Consider the following 15,295-nt stretch of genomic DNA (forward strand, 5'->3'; position numbering starts at 1 on the left):
TTGGTAAGGATATGGAGAAAAGGAAACCCTTGTGCACTGTTGGTGAGAATGTAAATTCATACAGCCACTATGGAGAACAGTATGGAGAGTCCCCCAAAAATTAAAAATAGAACTACCACATGATCCAACAATTCCACTTCTGGATATATATCAGAAGAAAATGAAAACACTAATTCAAAAAGATACATGCACTCCCATGTTCACTGCAGGGGTATTTACAATAGCCAAGACATGAAAACAACCTTTATATATAAAATGGAATATTATTCAGCCATTAAAAAGAATGGAAACTTGCCATTTGCAATAACATGGATGGACCTTGAGGGCATTATGCTAAGTGAAATAAGTCAGACAGAGAAAGACAAATACCATATGATCTTACTTATATGTGGACTCTTAAAAAAAAAAAAGCGTTCATAGATACGGAGAAGAGATTAATTGTTGCCAGAGGTGGGAGGTGACAGAGGGCAAAGTAGATAAACGGAGTCTAAAGTTACAAACTTCCAGTTAAAAAATAAGTAAGTCATGGGGAAGTAATGTACAGCATGGTGACTTTAGTTAATAATACTATATTAATAATATGATAATCATATATTTAAAAGTTGCTGAAAGAGTATATCTTAAACAAAATTTGTAACTCTGTAGGGTGACAGATGTTAACTAGATTTATTGTGGTGATCATTTCTCAATGTATACAAATATCGTATCATTATGGTATATACCTGAAACTAATATTATATGTCAATTATACCTCAATAAAAATAAAATAAAATAAGCCAATGTTTTTGTGTATTTTCTAAACTCATTTGTTTGCATCATATCTTGTAATCCACACTAAAAGTCTGAGAAGCAGACAAAAATTCTTAGTTCATTCCGCAAAGAAGAAACCGAGTCTACAAAGGTGAAATGACTGTCCAGTAGCGTACATTTCACAGCAAACTGATCTGGAAATGTGGGTCCTCCAGCCCCAAACCCAGGCCCCCTTTCATTCATTTCTGGGTCTCTTGCATGTACACCTGAGCATCTATCTAAGGATTGCTGACTTCCGCATCTATCTCCCTCATTTCTCTTCCATTCTACTCACCCTAAAAACCATTGTCAGCTTTCTGAATAGGAGAACATCAGTGCAACTGAGACTTGGAGGTGAGTGTTAGGGACAGAAATATATATGAATAGCTGAACTTACCTCCTTAAATGTAAAGAAAAATCAGGACTAGCCCTAGAGGCAAGATCCAGGCCAAACTGTATTTTGTAGCTTGTTCTTATATGGATGGAACCAGATTAGAATTAAAACCAAGAGCAAACTAGAATTAGGAACGAAATAATGCAAAGATGTAACTTACAGCCTGGAAAGTATGTGTTTGTGTGTGAGGGGGCGGGAAATGTGCAGAGGACACCTATGTGTAGAAATAGAGGAGTTGCCTGGGTGGCAGCTGGGAGAGAGCTTGTGGATGAATTATATTGTTAAAGGGTATTAGATCTGTTTTTTTTTAATTTGTGTTTTGTATTGGAGTATAGTTGATTTACAAGGTTGTATGAGTTTCAGGTGTACAGCAAAGTGACTCAGTTATACATATACATATATCCATTCTTTTTCAGACTCTTTTCCCATACAGGTTATTACAGGATATTAAGTAGAGTTCCCTGTGCTATACAGTAGGTCCGTGTTGATTATCTTGTTGATTTATCTATTTTATGTACAGTAGTGTGTAGATGTTAATCCCAAACTTGTAATTTATCCCTCCCCCCACCTTTCCCCTTTGGTAACCATAAGTTTGTTTTTGAATTCTGTGAGATCTTTACTTTTAGTGGGAGGAGGTCAAATTGCTTAAGCAACTATCATACTAGAAATGACTCTAAGTGTATTCAGTCGGTGCACACTTTAGAATAGACAGGATCCCACATGGCAAAGGTATTGGATGTGAAATCCCACCGAGATGCACTCAGCAGTTAAAAGGGGTGGATGTTTGAGAAATGCCCGAAGCTGGTGCCCTGAGGAAAGGGTGGGCAGGGTGAGCCAACCCTCAGAAGATTTAGGAACCATCCGGTCCTATCTGTCAATCGGACAAAAAGAAATAAACTGCCAGAAATGGCAATAACAATAGCTTTCCTACAGGCAGGGCTGGCTTCGTGGGCATACAACCCGTGCAATCACACGGGACCCTACTCATAAGGACCTCGGCTTGATTTAATGCTTTGCTTCCACTGTCTTGAAATTCTGAATAAATTTTAAATGTGGGGACCTGCCCTGGGGCCATAATTTATGCAGCCAGTCCTTCTTGCAAAGTTGTCCTGAGGATTAAGTGAATTAATGCACATAAGGTGCATAAAATAGTTGTAAACACCATAATTACCTCTCAGTAATGTTATTTACTGTTTCTTCTTCTTCTTCTTCTTCTTTTAATTGAATGATTCTTTAAATTTTACAGTGCTTTACGTTATTATTATTATTATTACTATTACTATTATTAGCTATGGTCCCGGAATACTGGGAGAGGAGACAATGACCTCAGTCCAGCAAGCTTCACTAAACTTAAAACCACCTGCCCAAGAGGCTAAGCAGTTAGTGAAAGACTAGGTGTGTCCTAAATGCCAGTGTCAGACTGAATGACCATCTATCTAGCTCAGGAGAGTAAATGTGGGCCACTTCTATTAAGCAACCACAACAGCTGCAGAAATAACCAGCCACGGGGAAGTAAGAACTCCCATAGTGTGCCTTGTACCAGAATCACAGAAAAATAGATGGCTCCTATTATTTAACAACCTACTGCGCACCCTGCAGTTTCCATTTATCACTTTGTTTAATCTCCACAGCAACCCTATGGGACTTGCCCAGAGTCTCACACACAGTTATGGAATATGTCAGATCCACTGTATCCTGATGCCACCAGGGGGAATTGTCCCTACTCTCAAGGAACTCACAGTCGAGTCAGTTAGACCAGGGCCCCTACTCACCACATCTCCACTCACCCTGATCTGCCACCAGGATCTAAACACACACACAACACACACACACACACACACACACACACACACACACCACAAAATCAAAAGCATCTATAAAGGAAAATAACTGCCTAGAAAGATAATATAAATGACATCTATTAGGACCATGAGGAAAAAACTAAGTGGGTCAGAGTTACATGGGGTTAATTAGAAAAGTCTTTCTGGGGAGCAGAGCTTTAAGCTGCGTTTAAAGAACAAAATGTTCCAGTATAAATGAAGAGGAGTGAATCAGGCATTCTCTGAAGAGAAAGTAATGGGCAAAAGCATGGAGGCAAGAATGAGCACGCTGTGGACAGGAGATGACACACAGATTTGTTTGACTGCCACAGACTTTTCAGCAGTCCAGAAGAATCATTCATGTGCAAAAACATTTAAGGACTCTACTCTGGGTGCTTATATGTGAAAGTCGGTCTTTCCCTGAATAGAACCATGAGCTTCTACCAAGACGGCTTTAAAATAATGCTGGGAAACGTCACTTGCTCTTTTTAATTCCTTAACAGTTTTCTCCCAGTGGGACCATTCAATTCTCCTTGTCTTTGGGCTGCTCTGAATTCTAACGGCACTCACTCCCTTGGGTCTATTAGACCCAAAAAAAGAAAAATCACAAAACTCTTTCTTTCCCTGAGTGTGGAATACAATTTCCATTTAAAGTTGAAATGTATTGTTGTGGGTTTTCTGACATTCTTTCCCCAAATAAGACCACAACTATTTGTACTAAAAGAATATTTTGCAGTTCGACATGTGGAAACTCATTTTGGTAAGATGCTTTAATGCATTACTGAAGAAATGTTTGCTTTGCTCTGCTGCCTGTTATTTTTATAGACCATTTCTTTGCGATAGCAAGAGCTTTAAACAATAAACAATACGTGAACACAATCCTGACCCCCCAGAATCTCCTCTGGGGAGAAAATGGGGTCTGGATGTTAAGCTGTACCAGATGGATGGAATGATTGGAACTTCAGGTCCGATTCCTGATTTCAGCATGCCTCACTTACGTTTGTTCTCTGGGCCTCAGTTTCTCTACCTATTAAATGGAGATAGCCATTTTCACTTCACAATACATGCTTATAAAATATGTTCAAAGCCCTAGTGAGGTACAAATATAAATAATTACATATATATATAAACATAGGCTTGCAAGTACTCCCTCCCTCCTATTTATGGTAAAAATACAAAATCTCCATGACATCATGTTCCCAGAATAGAGCACTGATTATCCACCTCAGCCCTCTCAGATGGCGACCAAAGTGCCACGGAAAATCATATTCATGTAGATGTGACCCAGTTCTGAGGGAGGCATTCATAGCTCTGGTCTTTGCATCACTCGCCTAGGTTTCTGAACACGTGTCTATTGCTCTAGAACAGTGCTTATCAAACTAACTATGCTGAAGGGCCAGGTCCCCCCATCCCCAATTTCAAATCTGTCCCCAACTGACACTTTTGTAAAAATACAGCATTTCATTCATAGAAATACTAAAATTTTAAAATTAGACACACAAAATAAAAGCTTAAATTTATTATTAGATTCCACAGACATAAAGTTACTCTGTCAAATTCTGTATGTTTCTAGACACACTCAACATGTACTTAGCTTGTTGCTGAGAGTCGATGAACAATTCCGGGTGTGGCATTGGTGTGGGGAACAGCCCCGCTTTGAGTAGTATTGCTCTGAAGCACCCATCTGAGAACTAAAATACTGCCTGCCATATCAGTAAACAAAGGATGTTGCAGCCATCAAACCATCACATTACAGCTGCCCAGACAGTGAGCCCTGAGGGAACTCAGGATGAGAAAACACAGGATCCTGGCCCCAGATAGCTGAGGTGCATATCAAAGGAATGAATTTAGTGAGCCCAGACTCTTGAATCTTCCAATGCACTGAAAAGCACTAAATTCCTTCGTCTGAAACATCTAATTTTCTTTTATTAACAGTAATCCTTTGATGCTCCGACTACCTGTCTTTTGCTGTCAAAACTTCTGTATATCCTGGCATCCCCCCCTTGCCTCTTCAGAACAGTTTTCTCAGCATTATCTGAGATGCTGTGTCCTGGGCTTGAAGTCCTCAGAGAGTCTACAAAATGAAACATAACTCTCAACTTTTAGGCTGTTCATTTTTTTCAGATGACACTCCCCAAACTCTCTTTCCATCACTCCTTCTTGTGCCCTCCCAGAAACTTCTTAACACTGAAGCATGACTATGCATGGAGGAGTTTGCAGTTAGTGCTGGAGGTATAGCATCTTCTCAGCTTTTTTCTCCATTTCAAGTCCAGAGATGCATCTGAGTCGTTTCTTAACCACTGGGAAAAGGCATCACCTTCTTGGAAAGAAAGAGAAGTAGTCCAAGCTTGCCCAAACAACTCCAAAGTTGTACACCACTCCTGGGCTCTCTCGGGGATTCCTGAGACGTGCTGTGACGGAACTACATCCTCCATATCCCGGTTCCCGACCCAGAGCCAGTGGGGCCCAAGTGAGTCAGGCACTACAGAAGTCCTCCTCCTTCCCACCCTTTGTTTTAGCGACTTCTGCCACCTTTGTTAATAACCTCTGTCTCCTCAGAAAAAAAAAAATGTTTCCAGTCAGCTATCCTTATTCTTTGGCAACATTTTTCTCTAATGACTGCATTCCTGTGATATCAGATAACTAGAAAAGAAAGAAGAACAGCCAATGGGTATCAGTCCTTATGACTGTAAGACAAAAAGGAAATAAATTCCTGGACTTTCAAGTCCTCCCTGCCATGACATCACGGTGGGAGGTTGCCCACTCTTTACTCTTGCTTCTGAGAGAGCTGCAATTAAATTAAGGATTGTTTATCTGGAGTCTGAGAAAGAGGGAGATCCAAAAACTCCCTGAAAAGATATGAGAAAGTGTGTACGTGAATTTTTCTGTAAAATGGGGTCTTCGTGGTAATCCGATTTTCAAGAGCTGCATTTAAAAAGTTAAAACCTGTAACTTAAGCAATCCTAAATGGTTTTCTACAGTATTAGACTCAAGCCTTATGTACTATTTCTTCTTCATCTAGGCACTGTATTTTTCTAATTACAAGCTGTGATCTGTACCATGAATCACTATGGGCATTAAAAAAATGAATTAGAATAGAATGAAATAATCACCAATAGTAATCATCACCAGCCTCACACATAGTCCGGGTCTGCACTACTTCATGACACTTTTATCATGTGCATGTACAGGGTCCTGTAAAATATATTTCTTACACGCTGGGGCCAAAAAGGGTTGAAAGCCACTGATGTAGAGATTTAGTTCTCAGACTTGAGTGTATACAAGGATCACCTGGGCAGTGAATTAAAATGCATATTCCCAGGGCCTTTCCACACAGAACCTTCTTATTAAAAATCTGTCGGGGGGCAAACACCTCAGGTGACTTTGACGGAGGTAGATTATGAGCTTAAGGTAACTATTACAATGCTGATATGAGTTGATTGGGACTTCCTTAAGTAGGATGCTTCCTTAATTAGGATGCTTTGTTCTTCTGTTTGAAAGAAGAACCATTCTGCATATAGAACCGCTGGATCATTTCAGGCCTGTCCTAGACGTCCGCCTCCATCAGTGCCCTCCAGCGGGGGTCACAGTTAGACAAGGCTCCACCTCCTTTCTGTTGCAGCACCTGGGGGTGTAAGGGGAAAGCAACCCCCTACCCCCTCCCCTGTATCAAAGCTTCCCAGGAACTTCTCAGCAGCAAGATGAAAGCCCACTCCCTTGATCAGTCCGTACAAGTTAAGTAAAGCACTTTCAAGATCTAAGAATAATCCTCAGAACTTCACATGAAGTGGAAATCAAGTATGGTTAACACGAGTTTAGAGATGAAAAAGTAACATGTAGGAAAACTCACTCACAACCTCAGGGTGACTTATCTATCAATGCATGCTTCAGTCATTACCTCTATGCTCCCGACTCCCCAAATGACATTCCTACCAAGGCCACTCATTTCTGATCTACCTCCAAGGAAATTTAAGTACATTTCTACTTAAATGTCTTAATTTCAAATGGGCTCAAAACCAAATTTTGTATCTTTGTTCCTCAGAATGGCTTCTCCTTCTGACTTTCCATTTTGTTTCAGTATCCCATACCAAGACCTCGGATTGCTCTGTAGCTTATCTCTACATACACATCACACATAATACACACAGTTTGTATTATAATTATTGTAATTATGCATGTGAGCCTCTACTGCCCCTACTGAATTCAAGTGCTCAGAGGGCAGGAACTGTGATTCATTTTTTTACAAATGCCCCATCAGCATAAAATAAGTCCATCTTCCATTTCCTTAGAGATAGAGGGTGGAGGGCACTTGCAGTAAACCCCGACTCCACTTGAGCATTTCCACCTCCTTGTGCATGCTGCTTGTCGGGGTTGCCAGATAAAGTTCCAGTTCCCTGGTGACTGCAATGTTAAATGCTACGTAGTACGTGAGACTTATTTCAAATGTCACAATTTGCAATTCTTTTGTTCATGTTAGAAATATCGGCCTGGGGGGGATAAATTAGGAGTTTGGGATTAACATATACACACTACTATGCATAAAATAGATAAACAATAAGGACCTACCGTATAGCACAGGGGAACGATATTCAATATCTTGTGATAACCTATACTGGAAAAGAATCTGAAAAAGAATATATATATATATATATATGTATAACTGAATCACTTTGCTGTACACTTGAAACTAGACAACGTCATAGATTAACTATACTTCAATTAAAAAAAAAAGAATCGGCTGAACGACAAAAAAAAACAAAAAAATATTTGCCTGGGATGGAGTTGAGGTATGTAGGACTTCTACTTATGTCACTGGGTAACAAGGTAACACAATTTGAAAGCACTTAAGTTTAAGTACCTTAAATCTTTCTGGCATGACGTTTTTGGATGTCTTAATACCTGAGATTACTTCTCTGGTATATCAATCAGTCAACAGGCTGGAGAGTAGTATGTCCATCAATCACATGCTAGGTTGGTTCTAGTACACTATTTCAAGGCATAATTCTTGACTTCAAGTATCTTAAAATCAAGTTGAAAGAATTGTCTATGAAATTAGAAACAAATTAGAGGGTACTAATATTGTATAACTGGCTATAACTTTGTAAGATTAATATGTACACCAATGGCTGAAAGACGGTTGCATGAAGGTGGGCCTGGACTTGAGCTTTGAAGATGAAAAGGGTTTAGAAAGATAGAAAGGAGACAAGAGGGGACAGTTGCGGGAAACCACAAAGAGTAAACAAGGTAAGCCTGATTTCAGCATGTATGGAAGATGAATAAGAAAATCAGCCTGTCTGAGGATAGGAGTTTATATTTGGGAACAGAAGGTACCCTAGTTTGTATATATTATGTCAGCCTGGAATATTGAAGTCTTGGAATGATGAAAGGACTTTGAACTTAATCAAATAGGCAATAGAGAACACACTCTTTTCAAGGAAGTGATCAGAAGAATATGGGCATAAGTATCTGTCATTGTGCATATGATGATTGGGAAGGATGAGAATTATGGGATGGTGAAGGGATGGAAGATTTGCCATAATCTATAGGTGAGATGGTGAGAGGCTGGACCACAGCAGAGGCAGATGAGTGGAGGAAAAAATAAGGAAGGAATCTGAGTTGTTGAAAAGACTTAATTCAATCCACAGGTATCCACTGAATGCCTGCTGAATGCAAGAGCTTCTGCTATGCCCTGAGAAATTAATGGCAAACAAGACACGCTTGGCCCTGCCCTCCCAGATTTTGCCTCTTACTGAGGGAGGCAAAAATTCAAGAAGCAGGCAATCACAGTACAGCATCGTAGGGATTCTCATGGGAAAAGCGGGGAATAATCTCCACGGGCACAAACAGAATGACTCCCAACTCTAATGGGCCAAGGGCAGGGGCAGAAAGTCAGGGAAGACATCTAAATAAAATAACATCTGGTATAGGAGAATAGAGTTAAAGAAAGAAAAGTATTCCAGGTGAAGGAAATCACATGCAATAAAGTGCAAAATAATGTCACACAATACACACAGGAAACAAACACAGATTAGAGACCCCTCTCAATCTTCAGATCATTTCTCCTTAATAAATGACAGAATTCTGGATTTAAGTCTTCTTTTTGGACTTGAAGATAACGGAGACTGACAAGGTTTATATCCCTATCTTTTTCTCCAGAAATATATCTTCTCGAAATATAGCAGGAAAGAGTCAAGATCCTTGCTCTAGGCAGCTGCTGACTGAAACAAGAGTAGGATATACTTCAAAACATGTTTAGAGGCAAACAACACTTTGGAGAGCAATCATGCCTAGTTTTTATACCTACAGCGATACCCCATTATATGCTAAAGGCTAGATACCAAAATCATTTGTTACAAAGACCCACTTGCAAGGGCAAAGAGGAACATGGAGACACCAGTCTGTGCATCCATGATGTGAATGGTGGGGCAGGTAAAGCATATGAAATAAGCTTAGGGACCACTCGAATTGATGATTGCCTCATTCTTTAATAAAGGGAATATACAGGAAGAGAAGCAGATTGTAGAGGGAAGGTAACAAGTTTGGTTGTTAACACAATAAGTCAGAGGTGTTATGGGACATCCAGTTGGAGATAGCCAATTTTCAGGTGAACCTGGAGCTCAGAGGATAGATCAAGACACCCTGTATAATGAACACTTTCTTTAAAAAGAAAAAAGAACTGAAGTGAATATTGGAAAATGTTGACATCTGTTAAGTTTTATTAGCAGAGATATAGGAATCTGAATCGCCCACAGAACTATTCTCTTGTGCTAATATTTTTACAGAATTATCTTTTTATTAAGTAAAATATTCCAAATATAAAGAAACATTAGGGAATCATTTAGCAAACACACCTGTCAATCCTCTGCCGCCCTGAGCCTTTAAATCTATTTACCCAGAAACCACAAAGGCCAGCAGACAAAAAAGCCACTCATCCTCTTCTCTCCCATCTCTTGTCCCATCTTCTCTTCCTCACGCCCTTTCTTCGTCTTCCCCTTCCTGTTTTGTCATGCCCTTCTCTCTATCTTACCTTTCCTTTTCTCTTGATCACTATTCATCATCTCTGTCTGGTACAGACCTTGTAAGATGCTCCCTTCCCCTTCAACGGGATTAAGTTCACCACAGCTTCCTTTGTATCACCCCTGCTTTCTACAGCCCAGGATGAGGCCTGGGAAAAGGATGGTGACTGATCTCTGCAGAACTCCAGATGCGTCCTCCTCTCCACCCTAAAGAGGCTCCAGCCTCTAAAAACAACTTGTGAATACCAACCATCCTCCCAAAAGAAAACATTGCACTCAGACCAACCAGGTATCATCCTGTAGCTCTCCTGCGTGTTCTTCACACTGACCCTGCTCTTACACTTCTGCTCACCTCCTAATTTCCTTAGCTTCAAACCCATGTCAAAGTCATTCACTGCAGTCAGAAGAGATCAGACGTTATTGTCAATGTCAAATCCCTCAACATCCAAAACTCTGGGATATATGTTTTAGCCCCCTTTGGCCAGGAACAGTGTGACCTAGCAACTCAATTTAGATGTCTACATTTTTTAAAAAATCATTTTTTTTAGCTGAAGTATAGTTAATTTACAGTGTTGTGCTAGTTTTAGGTGTATAGCAAGGTGATTCAGTTATACATATAAATGTATATATATTCTTTTTCAGATTCTTTTTTCCATTATAGGTTATTACAAGATATTGCATATAGTTCCCTGTGCTATACAGTAGGTCCTTGTTGATTATCTTGTTGATTATCTATTTTTTAAAATTAATTAATTTATTTATTTTTGGCTGTGTTGGGTCTTCGCTTCTGTGCGAGGGCCCTCTCCAGCCGCGGCGAGAGGGGGCCACTCCTCACCACGGTGCGCGGGCCTCTCACTATCGCGGCGCCTCCCGTTGCGGAGCACAGACTCCAGGCGCGCAGGCCCAGCAATTGTGGCTCACAGGCCCAGTCGCTCCGTGGCATGCGGGATCCTCCCAGACCAGGGCCCGAACCCGTGTCCCCTGCATTGGCAGGCAGACTCTCAACCACTGCGCCACCAGGGAAGCCCCGATTATCTATTTTATGTATAGCGGTGTGTATATGTTAATCCCAAGCTTCTAATTTATCTTCCCCCCACCATTGCATCCCCTTTGGTAGCCATAACTTTGTTTTCTATGTCTGTGAGTCTTTGTCTGTTTTGTAAATAAGTTCATTTATTTCATTTTTTTAGATTCCACATATAAGTGATATCATATGATATTTGTCTTTCTCTGACTTACTTCACTTAATATGATAATCTCTAGGTCCACCCATGTTGCTGCAAATGGCATTATTTTATTCTTTTTTACAGCTGAGTAATATTCCATTGTGTGTGTGTGTGTGTGTGTGTGTGTGTGTGCGCGCGCGCATATATATGTATATAACAGGCCCTCATCCATGTCCATTTGATGCATGCTTTTGTCATAGGATTGATTACACTGTCCTGTAATTGTGGATTTTCTTGTTAGTCTCTCCTTCTGAACTGTATGTGTCTTAGGGGTTGTGACTGTGTCATCTTTGTATAGAAGTTTCTAGCCTAGGGCATCGCACAAAAAAGACACTTAGTGCATATGAATAATAAATTAATAAATAAGCCAGAACAAGATAGAGCCCAGAAGTCTGAGAAAGTGACCCTGATTTTGCTGTAGAGAGGTACTGGCTGAAGCAAGCTCACATGTGTCCAAAGCATGAACAGCAATGGCCCATGCAAGAGTCCAGTGCAATCAGAGAAATCCCCAGTTTACAAACCCTTCTGGTTTTCCAGGTGGAAGACCTCAGAGAGCAATTGTTCTCACTTGTCACTTCAAACACACACACTAAATGTCACCAGATTCCCAGGGCCCACTGCTGTTGACAAGCACCATAAGGAACACTTCCACTCTGAGTCATCTCACCTACCTAAGAGGTCCAAAGACAGAAAGGTTCAAGAAAGGAACCTGGCCTTGCTTTTCTCTGTGCTCTTACATAATAAGGTTTTCTAGTCACTTGTATTTTCTATCACGAGATTTTAGTCAAAGGTCATAGGAGGGACATTGCTGGATGCAGAACTCAGGTTTCCTACCCCCAGACAGCCCTCTTCCCACCAGCTGATTCTAACATCCTTCAAAATGAGCTCCAGCTTTACTTCCTGCAAGAAGCAGCTGATGACCTGCTACACAATCACATTAAAATGCCCTCTTCTGCACTCTCAGTGCAAAGTGCAGGCTTCTATAGTAGCACTTATTACCCTGATCAGAAGAGGGACTGATTGACTGGTCTGTTTTCCTCTCCCAGGCTGGGAGCTGTGAAAGGTCAGACCCCTGTCTCATATCTGATGCGAAGCACTGGGCAACACAAACAGATCTTGCATCACTTCTCTCCCTGTTATTTCCTGGGGTGGGGCATGGAGGGAGTAAATATCCTTTGAGGTTCCTCCTTGTTCTAATGGTCTGTGCTTTTGGTGAGGTCCACGTTTGCCTGTTCCACTGCTGCAGGCAGGAGGAAGATTTTCGTGTTATGTTCCCATGTTAAGATAACGACTAATGAGGAAGATAGCCTAAATAAACTCCAATAGCCCTTCCAGTTCCAAAAATCTAAAATGTCATTTGATGCCACCTTCCTTTCTCTCTCCTGCGCCAAGACCTTGCTCCTAGCCCAACCCACATGGGAGAACGCAGTACTGCCCTCAGCTGCGTAGACATTGGAAGGTTGATGTTATAAACGCTCTCTGGGACTTCCTAACAGCTGGGAGGGCTGAACTGCTGTCGAGTCAAAGACAGGGCCAGCTGCTAACCTGGGATGAAGGACAGAAGATGCTGAAACAACTGTTATAGATTTTACCGGCAGTGGCTTTCCACAGACTGGAATCGAAATGATAATTGCTGAAGACGTCTTAGAGGTCGCCAGTGAATAGGAGAAAGCTCTCTGGCTTTCTATAATAGAAGTTTCTGCCCGAGCGGGATAACAACCTTGAGGAGGGTGGCTTGAAAGATGAATTCATGTGGGGAGAAAGTCTGGGAACACCTCTAAATAGCAGCTTATAGCTTTTCAGAAACAGTGCTGCAATGAGAGTGAAGTCTTTCTCTTTAAAAGGCTCTTTGCTACACATTAAGGTAGCCAAGTAACAGCACCCCTGTTTTATCAAAAATAAACCTCCTAAATTAATAAATAAGCCCAAGTCATTAGCGGGTATTTTCAGCAATGAACGTATGTTTCTTAGTGGAGTAGAGAGGCTAGAGAAGGTAGTTTCTCCTTCCTGGCTGCAAGTGACCTTAAAGGCACTGTTAAATAATAAAGGTCCATTAACTAGTCTTAAAATAATTGCATTTAAACCAATTTTATGATCCTATATAACCACATTTGACATCATAGTGCAGCAAGATAAAAGTGCTCTATATTGCAGATATTAGCCGATAACAGAGGCAGTATTGTGAGAAGGATTAACTTTCAGGGCATCGAAAGACCCCCAAGTGTCCCCCAAATATGGTGTTACCAGCCTGTGGCATCAATCTCCTCTTCTCCCATCAAGAGGACTAGAAACCAGATCATAAACATGAGAAAGTTGTTCAAAATGTCACACTTAAAAGGCAGTTATGTGACTCGACAGAGACTTTATCTAGCCTCCACCACAAATGTTTTTTCCAATTAGCTATTCATCCCCTTAGAAGGTAGAGGAAATCTGCTAACATTTATTGACACCCTAGAGTATTGAGGAAGTGAGCTGTAGAAATACGGGATATCATTTTATCATTGGTAAGTCTGTTAGCAACTTCTCTTTACACATTACTTACGTTTATCATCATTATGACCTGAGTTTTTATGTACATACCCAAGTGTTCTAATGCAGTTGATGGTGCTTGGGAGAAAAAACCAGATGGAGAAGCAGCCCACTTTTCTCCTTCATGTCTAGACTCCAAGTCAAGACTGACAGAGAAAGAGAGAGAGAGAGAGAGAGAGAATTTTTTCTCAAAATAAAAATTTCTAATTTACATTCTTGGCATTCACTAAGGGAGTTTTTATGCTTCTTAGGAAAAACAGGGAAAAAAATCTTTAGGGAGAAGCCTAGTATGTCATGACGCTATAGATAGTTCTGCAAAGAGTTCAAAGTGAAGAACCTATTGCAGGTATAACCAAACAAGAACACAACTGTAAATACATCAGTTGCCTTGGTGATAGCCTAGGTGGGCATGGAGTATGTGACGCTAGGTGATGTTCTACCTTAATGGATTAGCAGTAGGGCAAATGTGTCCTGTATGCTCCTGTTATGCCATACGAGATAAAGGTACACTGTATGTAAAGAGTACATGTGCTTTGAAAGAAACTCTGCTCCTTGCTTTCATGAAGACAGCCTTCCCACTTTGGACAGTAATTCTGAATCTTCTGATACAGTTAAGGAAGGTGGGATGACCAGCCAGGGGTCAAACCAAGAAAAGCTGTCAGTAGCTTTTCCTTTCCTATTTTCAACTTTCCTCCACCCCAACCCTACACACTTACAGGAGTCCAGAACACATTGTGGACTTGTACTTCTTAATATTGACTCTACTTTCAAGACAGGGGCTCCCAAGAATGACAGTGAAACACTGATAAATGAATAGTTTGCCCAGCATTACCTGAAGGCAGCATGAATGAGTGGGATTTAGACTGTGTCAGAGCCTGAGTTGATGAAGGAAAAGAATGTGAATGTCCCCCTCCTCTAATCCCCAGGGATGTGCCTCTACCATCTCCCCACTGTGTTGAACGTAAAGGGAAAGGAGGGAGCAGGGTGCACCTGTCCAGAAGCACTGTTCCTCCCCAATGGGTGGAAGTTCCCCGTGATGGAGTTAGTCTATGTTGGAAGTAGCTTAAATGACTGTGACCACTCAACAGGTCAGCAGGCTCTTTTTATGCAGTAGCATTATTTGAGAAGTCTGCGAGGTACCCTCACTTTTCTTCCTACGAACTACAGCTGATGGTTTGGTTGAAATCCACATGGTCGTGGTCGCCAGGCATGGAGACAGCCTCAGACTACTAACTCCTAGTCTATTTCCCACATCTATGGGACAGCAAGCTCTAAGGATGATTATTCAATTTAAGTAGGGAGATTTTCCACAATACCTTTTTCACTGCATAGTTTCTGATTCAGGGTACTTTGAAAATCTAGGGGACTGTGATTTCCACCCCAAGTTAGATATCATCTATCACCCAGGAAGGCATCTTCAGTCTCGAGTAAGTAGTGACCCAGGACAGAGCCAACCAGGACAGGAATGAAGACTAGCATTTACTTAACTTCGTATATCCAGTCTTCGTATCTGTAGACTAG

Source organism: Balaenoptera ricei, chromosome 1, assembly GCF_028023285.1.
Source record: "Balaenoptera ricei isolate mBalRic1 chromosome 1, mBalRic1.hap2, whole genome shotgun sequence".
NCBI classification, from domain to species: Eukaryota; Metazoa; Chordata; class Mammalia; order Artiodactyla; family Balaenopteridae; genus Balaenoptera; species Balaenoptera ricei.